Genomic DNA, 14,004 nt, shown 5'->3' with positions numbered 1-14,004 from the left:
AAGTAAGCTGGAACAAGGACCGGCCCTAGGAAAAAGACATTCATTCTTTCATTCAATAATTCAACAAATACTTATTGAAGATCACTCTGAACCTAGCACTGTGCTAGAGGCTAAAAAGGCATGGGAGGCAACACACGAACAGTATTTCCTCTCCATGATTGAGAAATTCATGGTCTGACGGAGGAGATGAGCTTCTCCCGCCTTCCTGTGATTTAATGGGCTGAGTGCCACAGGAGAGGCACTGAGGGCAACGAAGTCTCCATATACCAAGCATATGGACACATGTGTGTGCCTGGAGATCTTAACAGATGAGCTGGGAGTACTGCAGCCAGTACTGGGAGTGCAGTACCCCACACTGCTACCATCTAAAATGGCAATCTGCTCTCTCTGCTCCCTTGAGGACTTGGGTCTTCATGAAATTAGATTTCTGAGGTTCCCAAAGCTTCCTCTCCACCCAAGAAGGAGAAGAGTGGAAGACTCCCCAGTGCTTACAGAGTATCATTTTAGATGGCCCCTGGGGCAATTTATCATGGTCTCCAGGATGATATTCTAAAACAGTCCCTGATCTGACAGCCCCTGCTCCAGACAGTCCCGCTCCAATAATTCCCATGAGAAAATGCCCTCATAACTCTACATTCCTCAGAAAAGACTTCCTGAAGCCCAGAGGCTGCAGAAGTTCTCCAATGACTGAAGACCTTGGTTTCTGTCTTCCTTGATCCTAGCCAAACTCAGCTCAGCCTGGGTCTGCACTGTGATGTGGGCCACCAGATTCTTATCGGAGGATAATAAAGAAGTTGACGTATGCAGCTGTGTACCCACCTCATAGAGTTAGTGTCAGGATTAAATCAGATTATCCACATAAAGTGGTTAGTACTCAAATATTAGATCTTATTATTTATTACTACTATCCTGGTCAAGGAGTACTCCAGTTCCAGTAAATTCCACCCATGGATCTAGATCTCTAAGGGGCTGACACCTGTGGGATCAAAGGTTCTGTTTGCGAAGAGGAAATGGTACTCAACTCCAAGGTCTAGAAATTCCATGATGGTACATTCATAGCTGAGAGAAGGAGGCTGGGGTGGGGACCCCCACCCCCACCCCATTCCAGTGACATGATTATCGTGAAGATCACCAATGACCTCTTTCTTGGTCAATTCAATGGATCATTTTCAACCCTTATCTTCTGTGACCTTGTCTTTCAGCAGACAACACTAGCACTGTTTAGTTTTCCTTCTTTCCATGAGATGTGGTATTGGCTTATATGTGACCACACCCTCCAGGTTTTCCTCTTTCTCTCTGGCCACTCCTTTTGATTCTCCTTCGCAGGCACTTCTTCCTCCAGCCATCTCTTCACTGCTGGTGACCATCAGGGTTCATCCCTAGGCAACCTTCTCTTCTCACTAGACCTATTCTCCTCAGGTAATCTTATCCACACCCATGCTTCAGTGACCCATATGCTGATGACTCTTAAATCTCTAGCCCAGATCTCTCTTTTGAGCTCCACACCCATAGATCCAACAGCCAACTGAACATTTCCTCATGAATGTCTTACCAGCCCCTCAAATTCCACATGGTCCTAATTCAACTCACCATCCTCGCCTTACCTCCATGAAGAACCTTGCTCCTCCTCTTATGTTCCCTAGCTCTCTCTCTGTCATCAGCTGCATCTAATCCATGTGGAGATGGCTCTACTTCTAGAATATACCCTGCGTGAATCCATTGCTCTTCATTTCCACTGAAAGTGAAAGTGTTAGTCGCTCAGTCATGTCCAGCTCTTTGTGACCCCATAGTCTGTAAACCACCAGGTTCCTCTGTCCATGGAATTCTCCATGCAAGAATACTGGAGTGAGTTGCCATTCGTTTTCATTAGCACCAGCCTAATAGCACCATCTCTCACTTGTAACAGCTTTCTAATGGATGTCATTCCCTTCTGCTTTTCTCCTCTCCTGTCCATTCCCCACACTAAAGCTGGAAGGAGTGTTCTGAAACAGCAAAGATGATCAGGTCACTCATCTGCTTAAAATCTTTCAACAACACCTTAGAGTTTTTATGTAATAATAATAAAAGCTTGTATTCATATTTTGCTTATATGTGCTGGGCATTCCTCTGAGATATATACTGCCAACATTCAATGAAGAACCAAGACCTGGCAACGATGTGAGTGAGCTTGAAAATAGATTGATTAACCAGCCCTAGTCAAATCTTGAGAAGGCTGCCTCAGCCAACAGTTCAATTGAAAACTTTAGCCCAAATTACCTAAATAGATCACTCCCACATTTCTGATCCGTAGCAACTATGTGAGATAATAAGTGCTTGTTGTTTTAAACAGACAAGTTTGGGGGAAATTTGTTAAACAGTGATAGATAACTTATTTAACACTCTATTTCAGTTCAGTTCAGTCCAGTCACTCAGTCGTGTCCAACTCTTTGAGACCCCATGAATCGCAGCACGCCAGGCCTCCCTGTCCATCACCAACTCCCGGAGTTTACCCAAACCCATGTCCATCGAGTCAGTGATGCCATCCAACCATCTCATCCTCTGTCGTCCCCTTCTCCTCCTGCCCCCCAATCCTTCCCAGTGTTAGGGTCTTTTCCAATGAGTCAACTCTTCGCATGAGGTGGCCAAAGTATTGGAGTTTCAGCTTCAACATCAGTCCTTCCAATGAACACCCAGGGCTGATCTCCTTTAGGATGGACTGGTTGGATCTCCTTGCAATCCAAGGGACTCTCAAGAGTCTTCTCCAACACCACAGTTCAAAAGCATCAATTCTTCGGCACTCCGCTTTCTTCACCATCCAACTCTCACATCCATACATGACCACTGGAAAAACCATAGCCTTGACTAAACAGACCTTTGTTGGCAAAGTAAACACTCTAGTATATGACCTCAAACTTTATTCATTCATTCATTCAACCAAACAACCAATGACTATATAATGAGTACCAAGTATGAAAAATCAGTTCAGTTCAGTTCAGTTCAGTTCATTTCAGTCGCTCAAAGAAGTAATTTTCATATTTGGTGCTAGTATGAAAAATACAAGCACCAAATATGAAAATTACTTCTTTATCCACCTTGCCTTACCTTTGTTTCACCCCCCCACCCCCATGACAGTGACCTGAGTTTTCATGCTTTGGTGCTTTTGTGCTGCCTAAGGCTATCCTTTGCTTCTTTTTTATCCTGGTCACCTTCCAGTCTTCCTCAAAGTAGAATTACTGTATAGCTCTCAGTTTAAGTTACATGCTTCATTTTTGTGCTCAGTTATTTTTTTAAAATATTTTTTATTGAAGCATAATTGCTTTGCAGAATTTTGTTGTTTTCTGTAAAACTTGGACATGAATCAGCCATAGGTATACATATATCCCCTCCCTTTTGAACCTCCCTCCAATCTCTCGCCCCATCCGACCCCTATAGATTGATACAGAGCCCCTCTTTGAGTTTCCTGAGCCACAGAGCAAATTACTGTTGGCTATCTATTTTACATATGGTAATGAAGGTTTTCATGTTACTCTTTCCATACATTTCACCCTCTCCTTACCTCTCCCCATGTCCATAAGTCTACTCTCTATGTCTGTTTCTCCACTGCTGCCTGGTAAATAAATTCTTCAGTACCATTTTTCTAGATTCTGTATATATGCATTAGAATATCGTATTTATCTTTCTCTTTCTGACTCACTTCACTCTGTGTAATAGGTTCTAGGTTCATCCATCTCAGAACTGACTCAAATTCATCCCTTTTTATGGCTGAGTAATATTCCACTATGCATATGTACCACAACTTCTTTATCTGTTATTCTGTAAATGGACATCTAGCTTGCTTCCATGTTCTAGCTATTGTAAATAGTGCTGCAATGAACAATGGGATACATGTGTCTCTTTCAATTTTGGTTTCCTCATGGTATATGCCTAGGAGTGGGATTGCTGGGTCATATGGTGGTTTTATTCCTAGTTTTATAAAGAATCTCTACACTGTCTTCCATAGTGGCTGTATCAATTTGCATTCCCACCAACAGTGCAAGAGTGTTCCCTTTTCTCCACACTCTCTCCAACATTTACTATTTGTAGACGACTTTTTGATGATGTCCATTCTGACCAGTGTGAGGTGATAACTCATTGTAGTTTTAATTTGCATTTTTCTAATAATGAGTGATGTTGAGCATCTTTTCATGTGTTTGTTAGCCATCTGTATGTCTTCTTTGGCAAATGTCTGTGTAGGTCTTTCCCCACTTCTTGATTGGGTTGTTTGTTTTTCTGGCATTGAGTTGTATGACCTGCTTGTATATTTTAGAAATTAATCCTTTGCCATTTGTTTCATTTGCTATTATTTTCTCCCATTCTGAGGGGTTTTTTTTTTCACCTTGCTTATAGTTTTCTTTGCTGCACAAAACCTTTTAAGTTCAATCAGGTCCCACTTGTTTACTTTTGTTTTCATTTCCATTACTCTAGCAGGTGGGTCATAGAGGGTCTTGCTTTGATTTATGTCATCAAGTGTTCTGCCTATGTTTTCCTCTAAGAGTTTTATAGTTTCTGGTCTTACATTTAGGTCTTTAATCCATTTTGAGTTTATCTTTCTGTATGGTGTTAGAAAGTGTTCTAATTTCATTCTTTTACATGTAGCTGTCCAGTTTTCCCAGCATCATTTATTGAAGAGTGTATCTTTGCCCCATTGTATATTCCTGCCTACTTTGCCAAAAATAAGGTACCCACAGGTGCATGAGTTTATTTCTGCACTTTCTATCCTGTTCCATTGGTCTATATTTCTGTTTTTGTGCCAGTACCATACTGTCTTGATGACTGTAGCTTTGTAGTATAATCTGAAGTCAGGAAGGTTGATTCCTCCATATCCTTTCTTCTTTCTCAGGACTGCTTTGGCTATTCAGGGTCTTTTGTGTTTCTATATGAATTGTGAAATTTTTTGTTCTAGTTCTGTGAAAAATGCCATTGGTAATTTGATAGGGATCACATTGAATCTGTAGTTTGCATTTAGTAGTATAGTCATTTTCACAATATTGATTCTTCCTACACAGGAACATAGACTATCTCTACATCTGTTTATGTTGTCTTTGATTTCTTTCATCAGTGGCTTATAATTTTCTGTGTACAGTTCTTTTGTCTCCTTAGGTAAGTTTATTGCTAGATATTTAATTCTTTTTGTTGCAATGGTGAATGGGATTGATTCCTTAATTTCTCTTTCTGATTTTTCATTGTTAGTATATAGAAATGCAAGTGATCTCTGTGTATTGATTTTGTATGTTGCAACTTTGTTAAATTCACTGATTAGCTCTGGTAATTTTCTGATACTATCTTTAGGGTTTTCTATGTACAGTATCATGTCATCTGCAAACAGTGAGAGCTTTACTTCTCTTCTGATCTGGGTTCCTTTTATTTCTTTTTCTTCTCTGATTGCTGTAGCTAGGACTTCCAAAACTATGTTGAATAATAGTGGCAAAAGTGGACACCCTTGTCTTGTTCCTGATCTTAGGGGGAATGCTTTCAGTTTTTCACCATTGAGAATAATGTTTGCTATAGGCTTATCATATATAGCCTTTACTATGATGAAGTAGGTTCCTTCTATGCCCATTTTTTGAAGAGTTTTCATCATAAATGGGTGCTGAATTTTGTCAAAGGATTTTTCTGCATTTATTGAGATGATCATATGATTTTTATCTTTCAATTTGTTAATATGGTGTATCACGTTGATTGATTTGCGTATACTGAAGAATCCTTGCAGACCTGGAATAAACCCAACTTGATCAAGGTGTATGAACTTTTTGATGTGCTGCTGAATTCTGTTTACTAAAATTTTGTTGAGGATTTTTGCATCTATGGTCATCAGTGATATTGGCCTGTAGTTTTCTTTTTGTGTGTTGTCTTTGTCTGGTTTTGGTATCAGGGTGATGGTGGCCTCGTAGAATGAGTTTGGAAGTGTTCTTTCCTCAACAGTTTTTTGAAAGAGGTTTAGAAGGATAGGCATTAGCTCTTCTCTAAATGTTTGATAGACTTCTCCTGTGAAGCCATCTGGTCCTGGGCTTTTGTTTATGGGGAGATTTTTTATCACAGCTTCAATTTCAGCACTTGTAATTGGGTTGTTCATAATTTCCATTTCTTACTGGTTCGTCTTGGAAGATTAAACTTTTCTAAGAATCTGTCCATTTCTCCCAGGTTATCCATTTTATTGCCATATAGTTGTTCATAATAGTCTCGTATCATACTTTGTATTTCTCCATTGTCTGTTGTAACCTTTCCTTTTTCATTTCTAATTTTGTTGATTTGATTCTTCTCTTTTTTTTTTTTCTTGATGAGTCTGGCTAAAGGCTTGTCCATTTTGTTTATCTTCTCAAAGAACCAGCTTTTAGTTTTATTAATCTTTACTATTGTTTCTTTCATTTCTTTTTCATTTATTTCTGCTCAGATCTTTATGATGTCTTTCCTTCTACTAATTTGGTGGGGGGGGGGGATTGTTCTTCTTTTTTCAGTTGTTTTAGGTGTAAAGTTAGATTGTCTATTCAATGTTTTTCTTGTTTCTTGAGGTAGGATTGTACTGCTATAAACTTCCCTCTTGGAGAACTGCTTTTGCTGCATCCCATAGGTTTGAGTTGTTGTATTTTCATTGTCATTTGTTTCTAGAAACTTTTTGATATCCCTTTTCATTTCTTCAGTAACCTGTTGGTTATTTAGAAATGTGTTGTTTAATCTCCATGTGTTTGTGTTTCTTACAGCTTTTTTCTTGTAATTGATATCTATTTTCATAGCGATGTGGTCAGAGAAGATGCTTGATACAATTTCAGTTTTCTTAAATTTACTGAGGTTTGTTTTGTGACCCAAGATGTGCTGTATCCTGGAGAATGTTCCATGTGAACTTGAGAAGAAGATGTATTCTTCTGCATTTGGATGGACTATCCTGAAGATATCAATGAGATCCATCTCATCTAATGTATCACTTAAGACTTGTGTTTCCTTATTAATTTTCTGTTTTGATGATCTGTTCATTGGTGTGAGTGGGGGGTTAAAGTCTCCTAGTATTATTGTGTTACTGTCAATTTCTCCTTTTATGTCTGTTAGTGTTTGTCTTATGTATTGAAATGATCCTATGTTGGGTGTGTAGATATTTACAATTGTTATGTCTCCCTCTTGGAGTGATCCCTTGATCATTATGTAGTGTCCTTCCTTATTTCTTGTAATCTTCTTTTCTTTAAGGTCTATTTTGTCTGATGCGAGGATTGCTACTCCAGCTTTCTTTTGCTTTCATTTGCATGGAATGTATTTTTCCATCCTCTCATTTTCAGTCTATATGTGTCTTTAGGGCTGAAGTGGGTTTCTTGTAGACAGCATATATATGGGTCTTGTTTTTGTATCCATTCAGCCAGTCTGTGTCTTTTGGTTGGAGCATTTAATCCATTTACATTTAAAGTAATTATTGATATATATGTGCCTATTGCCATTTCCTTAATTGTTTGGGGTTGATTTTGTAGATCTTTTTTCTTCTCTTGTATTTCTTGACTATCTAAGTCCCTTTAACATTTGTTGTAAAGCTGGTTTTGTGGTACTGAATTCTCTTAACTTTTGCTTGTCTGAAAAGCTTTTTATTTCTCCATCAATTTTGAATGGGACCCTTGCCAGGTACAGCAATCTTGGTTGTAGATTTTTCCCTTTCAGTACTTAAAATATATCCTGCCATTCCCTTCTGGCCTGTAGAGTTTCTGCTGAAAGATTAGCTGTTAAGCATATGGGGTTTCCCTTGTATGTTACTTGTTGCTTCTCCCCTGCTGCTTTTAATATTCTTTCCTTGTGTTTGGTCTTTGTTAGTTTGATTAGTATGTGTCTTGGCGTGTTTCTCCTTGGTTTTATCCTGTATGAGACTCTTTGTGCCTCTTGGGCTTGATTGACTATTTCCTTTTCCATGTTGGGGAAATTTTCAATTATAATCTCTTCAAAAATTTTCTCATATCCTTTCTTTTTCTCTTCTCCTTCTGGGACCCCTATAGTTCAAATGTTGGTGCGTTTGATATTGTCCCAGAGGTCTCCGAGACTGTCCTCAGCTCTTCATTCTTTTTCGTTTTTTCTGCTTTTCAAAAGTTATTTCCACCATTTTATCTTCCAGCTCAGTGACTCGTTCTTCTGCTTCAGATATTCTGCTATTGATTCCTTCTAGGGTATTTTTAATTTCAGTAATTGTGTTGTTTGTCTCTGTATGTTTATTCTTTAATTCTTCCAGGTCTTTGTTAATTGATTCTTGCATTTTCTCCATTTTGTTTTCAAGATGTTTGATCATCTTTACTATCATTATTCTGAATTCTTTTTCATGTAGTTTGCCTGTTTCCTCTTCATTTATTTGGACTTCCGTGTTTCTAGTTTGTTCCTTCATTTCTGTAGTATTTCTCTGCCTTTTCATTATTTTTTTTAACTTATTGTGTTTAAGGTCTCCTTTTCCCAGGCTTCAAGGTTGAATTCTTTCTCCCTTTTCATGTCTGCCCTCCTCAGGTTGGTCCAGTGGTTTGTGTGAGCTTTGTATAGGGTAAGATTTATGCTGAGTTTTTGTTTGTTCATTTTTCCTCTGATGGGTAAGGCTGAGTGAGGTGGTAATCCTGTCTGCTGATGATTTGGTTTGTATTTTTGTTTTGTTTCTTGTTTAGATGAGGTGTCCTGCCCAGGGTGCTACTGGTGGTTGGATAATGCTGGGTCTTGTATTCAGTTGGTTTCCTTTGTGTGAGTTATCACTATTTGATACTGTCTAGGGTTAGTTCACTGGTAGTCTAGGATCTTGGAGTCAGTGCTCCCACTCCGAAGGCTCAGGGCTTGATCTGTGGTCAGGAATGACGATTCCACAAGTGGTTTGTGATGGCATTAAGGGAGAGGAAAACAAATATCCAAAATCGAGAAACCAAAGATGAACTCCAGACAAATGGCAGTTACAAAATCAGTCAAATAATAATTAAAGCAATGGAATATACACATATACATATACACCCATGAGCGAAACCAAAACAGTCCAACAAAAATAAAGTACAGTAGATTGATCCATGAACAAAGGAAATCAAAAATTACATTTACAAGTTAGGAACAAAACTAGTTTAAGTACAAACTGGAAAACAAAAGTAAAACAAGCTACCAAGTGGGAATAAAGCAATGAAAACTAAACTAACTAATATGTTGCAAGGAAAGGAAAGAAAGAAAGAATAGATATGCAAAGTTAAAAGAAGTAGATGAAGAAGATTTATATACAATAAAGATTAACTGCAAGGGGAAAAGACGAGTAGGAAAGGCAAGTTCAGTTCAGTTCAGTTCAGTTCAGTTCAGTCGCTCAGTCGTGTCCGACTCTCTGCGACCCCATGAATTGCAGCACGCCAGGCCTCTCTGTCCATCACCAACTCCCGGAGTCTACCCAAACCCATGTTCATCGAGTCGGTGATGCCATCCAACCATCTCATCCTCTGTCGTCCCCTTCTCCTCCTGCCCCCAATCCTACCCAGCATTAGGGCCTTTTCCAATGAGTCAACCCTTCGCATGAGGTGGCCAAAGTATTGGAGCTTCAGCTTCAACATCAGACCTTCCAATGAACACCCAGGATTGATCTCTTTTAGGATGGATTGATTGGATCTCCTTGCAGTCCAAGGGACTCTCAAGAGTCTTCTCCAACACCACAGTTGAAAAGCATCAATTCTGCGGCGCTCAGCTTTCTTCACCGTCCAACTCTACGTTGACATTCTAGGAATCAGCGAACTAAGATGGACTGGAATGGGTGAATTTAACTCAGATGACCATTATATCTACTACTGTGGGCAAGAATCCCTTAGAAGAAATGGAGTAGCCATCATGGTCAACAAAAGAGTCTGAAATGCAGCACTTGGATGCAATCTCAAAAACGACAGAATGATCTCTGTTTGTTTCCAAGGCAAACCATTCAATATCACGGTAATCCAAGTCTATGCCCCGACCAGTAACGCCGAAGAAGCTGAAGTTGAACGGTTCTATGAAGACCTACAAGACCTTCTAGAACTAACACCCAAAAAAGATGTCCTTTTCATTATAGGGGCCTGGAATGCAAAAGTAGGAAGTCAAGAAACACCTGGCGTAACAGGAAAGGCAAACAAAGGAATAAATGTAGAAAAAATATAATAGGTTTTTTAAAAAATTAAAATTATAAAAAAGAGAAAAAGAAAAAAAAAAACAGGAGAAGAAAGAAGAAAGGGGAAAAAAAAGGAAAACTCCACCAAACTGCAAAAGCCCAATATAGAGGCAGAGGTTTATAGCAACAGTAAAAATTATGACTGAAGGTACACATATACATATATACCCATAAGGAAAATCAAAACAGTCCAACAAAAATAAAGTACAATAGATTGACCTGGCGTACAAAGGAAACCAAAAATTTTATCTACCAGAACAAAACTAACTAAAGCACAAACTGGAAAACAAAGCTAGAGCAAGGTGCCAATTGGGAGGTAAAGCAATGAAAATAAAACTAACAAATATGTTGAGGAAAGGAAAGAAAGAATACATATGCAAAGTTAAATAGAGGTAGATAAAGAAGAGTTACATACATTAAAGATTAACTGCAAGGGGAAAAGAACAGTAGGAAAAGCAAACAAAGGAATAAATGTAGAAAAAATAATAATAGGTTTAAAAATTAAAATTAAAAAAGAAAAAAAGAAAAGAAAAACTCCACAGAACTGCAAAAAGCCCAACGTAGAGGCAGAGGTTTATAACAGCATCAAAAAATGTGACAGAAAAAAAAAACAGCTCTAAAGCTTAATTAGATTTCATAGTGCCAATAAAATTGACAACTACAACAGAGGGGGAAAAAGAAAAAAAATCCAAAAGAATCTACAAAGCAAGTCAAAACATAAGAATAATAAATGTTTTTCTTGAGTCACTGCTCTCAGCGTCCTTCCCCTCACTGGGAGTCACAGTCCACCTCACCTCCCTAGGATGCTCTCCAACACTGTGCTGATCTTTGAACCTGCTGTGGGAGCAGCTTAGATTCTAATCTGGTCTTACTCCTATGTGTTCTTGCCTCCAATGTCCACAGCTATCAGAACTACTGTGTTTTCTTTGGTGGGAGCTCTCAATAACCTTTCATATATTCCATAGACACAGAGTCTGCCTAGTTGATCATGTGGATTCAATCTGCAGCTTGTACAGCTGGTGGGAAGGTTTTGGATCTTCTTCCTTAGCCACATTGCCCCTGGGTTTCAGTTGTGGTTTTATGTCCACCTCTGCATGTGGGTTGTGACTGGGGTTTGCTCCTGAGGCTGCCCTGGAGGGGTTGGGTTTGCCAGGTGTGGAGATGGTGCAGCTGCTTGGGCCGCAGGGGTTCTGGCAGCACCAGGTACTAAGGAGAGTTGGCAGCTAGGGCAGCAGGAAATATAGTGCTCTAGAAGGGTATGGTAACTAGTCTTGGCCAACACACTACAGTATTCTTGCCTGGAGAACCCCCTTCCCTGACAGAGAAACCTGAGAAGCCACAGTCTACAGGATCACAAAAAGTTGGACATGACCAAAGCGACCCTGCGTGCATAGAGGCAAGACTTTTTTTTTTTTTGCCTGTGGCAGCTCTGCCCCAGAGAGAGTTGAGCATTAAGGTGGCACAGCTGCTTGGCTTGCAGGGACCCTGGCAGCTCCTAGTGTCCAGGGACACGGACTGCATCCGCTGCAGGAGTTATGGTCTTATCAGAATCTTTTTTCAAGCCTGTTGTAGCTGGCGATCAGAGGGCTTCTTTGGCCAGTCTTTCTCCATAGCTCTGCTGGTTCAGGCACTTAGAGGGCTCCCTTGCCTGGGGTCCTTCTCTGTTGTTCAATGCATCAGGCACTTAAAGGGGCACCCTGGGTGGGGTCCTCCTCTGTAGTTCAGTGCATCAGGCATTTGATGGGCCAGCCTCTCTCTTATTCAGCTGCCCATGCTTGCGTGTGGGGAGAGAGAGTCTATGGTGATGGCTCCACCCCCATGCATGACTCACCAGTATTGCCTTGCTTCCCTGGCTGCCCGGCTTTCCTCCACAGGCATTTCCCCCCACAATCTCCTCCCTCACCTCTACTTGATCCGTCTCTCCACAGTAAACAATAGCCTTCGCCCTGGATCACTCCAGACTCCCCAAACTCCAGCTCCCAGCCGCTGTCCCTTGCAGGGGACCCTCCTCCCTGTCTGGGGTATGTATGGCTGTGGCAAGGACTGTCTGATTCTCATTCCATTTAGGCTTCCACAGATCAGCTTTTTCACTCTCAACCTTAAATGTTTCTCCTCTGACTCAGACAGTTGCCCTGATATGGGGCTTGGACCCCTGCTTCAGTTCCCCCACCTGCTGAGGGCAGGTCCAGTCCTACTAACACTCCTATTTTCCCCTAGTTCGTTCATCCTACCGAGTTTTGCATGGTTCTATATATTCTTTTCCTCTGGTCAGGTACTCCTGTCCGCTCTCAGCTGGTGTTCTGCATGCACTTCTGTGTCTGAAGGTGTATTCCTGATGTAACCATGGAGATAGATGTACTTCACGTCCACCTACTCCTCCGCCATCTTGTTCTCCTCTCAGTTAATATTCTATAAACACCTCTCTTACAGCTATTATCTCACCACTGAACCTTGAAGGAGAAACTATGTCTTACTCATCTGCACATTCCCAGTGCCTGCTTGAGGGTCTGTAGAATTGAAACAGGAGGGAAAGGGGTGGACAGCCTCTAAAGGAATGATATAGCCTGAGGATGTGACATAAACTGGTTAGAAGAAATTACATTCAAGATGGTGGAAGAGGCCACTTCCAGTAGACCTTGTAATACATTAGCATGCTAAATGACACGCCCACAGGCACCATGACAGTTCTGAGGCTAACCATAAAAGGCCAAAAAGTGGGCGGTGGCCCAATTCCTGGAGATCCTCTCCCTTCTTACCTATCACTTCATCTCCGAATTCACCAGCAACAGAAGGAATGAACCAATGAGTAAATGAATGTAAGTTCTAGGAAAGGCAGGGGTTTTTGTCTTCTTTATTCACCGATGTATCCCAAATGCTACATAGTCAGTGCTCAACAAGTATCTGTTGAATGTTGCAGAAGGTTTAATGAAGAAACGAATGAATACAAAGCCCACAGACCTGTAACATAAGAAAAGGTGCTCCACCCCACTCGTAATAAGTGTAAATTAAATTAAAGTTGTAAACTATTTCCTTCTTATTCAACTTGCCGAAATCCAAACGCTTGACAATACTCCACTGAAAAGCAGTAGAGAAATGAACACTCTCATGCATTGCTGTTGGGATTACAAAATGGTCCAACCTCCAGAGAGGCCAACTGGGCAATGTCTATCAACATTTACAAACATTTAGCCTTCAGGGGATTTATCTTACAGGTAGACTTTCACACTTGTGAAACAACTCATGTACAGGATTATTCCTTGTTTAGAATGGTGAAAGGTTAGAAATAGCCCAAATGTCCACAGGGAACTGGATAAATAAGCCGTGGTTCATCTGTACAATGTAGTATCATGCACTTGTTTAAAAAGATGATTGAGGGACTTCCGTGGTGGTCCAGTGGTTAAGAATTTACCTTACAGGAAAAAAAAAAAAGAAAGAAGAATCCACCTTACAATGCACGGGATGCAGGTTCAATCCCTGGTTGGGGAACCAAGATCTCACGTGCTGCAGGGTGACTAAGTACACACTCCGCAACTACTAAGCCCACACACCACAACTAGAGAGAAACCTGAGTGTCACAGTGAAGATCCCACATGCCATAACTAAGACCCCATGCAGCCAAATAAATAAATATTTTTTAAAAGATGACTGAGGAAGCTGTCTCTGTACTGTTACTGAAGTATAGTTGACCTTCCATATCTGTGGATGCAGAACTCTTGGATACAGAGGCCAACTGTACTATGTCATTTTATATCATTTTATATAAGGGACTTGAGCATCCCCAGATTTTGGTATCTGTGGTGTCATAGAACCAATCCTCTGTGGATACCAAGGAACTACTGGTATCTTTATGATCCATACTACAGCAAAGAAAGAAAAGTACA

Source organism: Giraffa tippelskirchi, chromosome X (genome assembly GCF_054371585.1).
Source record: "Giraffa tippelskirchi isolate mGirTip1 chromosome X, T2T-mGirTip1v1.2.pri, whole genome shotgun sequence".
NCBI lineage: Eukaryota > Metazoa > Chordata > Mammalia > Artiodactyla > Giraffidae > Giraffa > Giraffa tippelskirchi.
Note: the sequence above shows the minus strand (reverse complement) of the source record.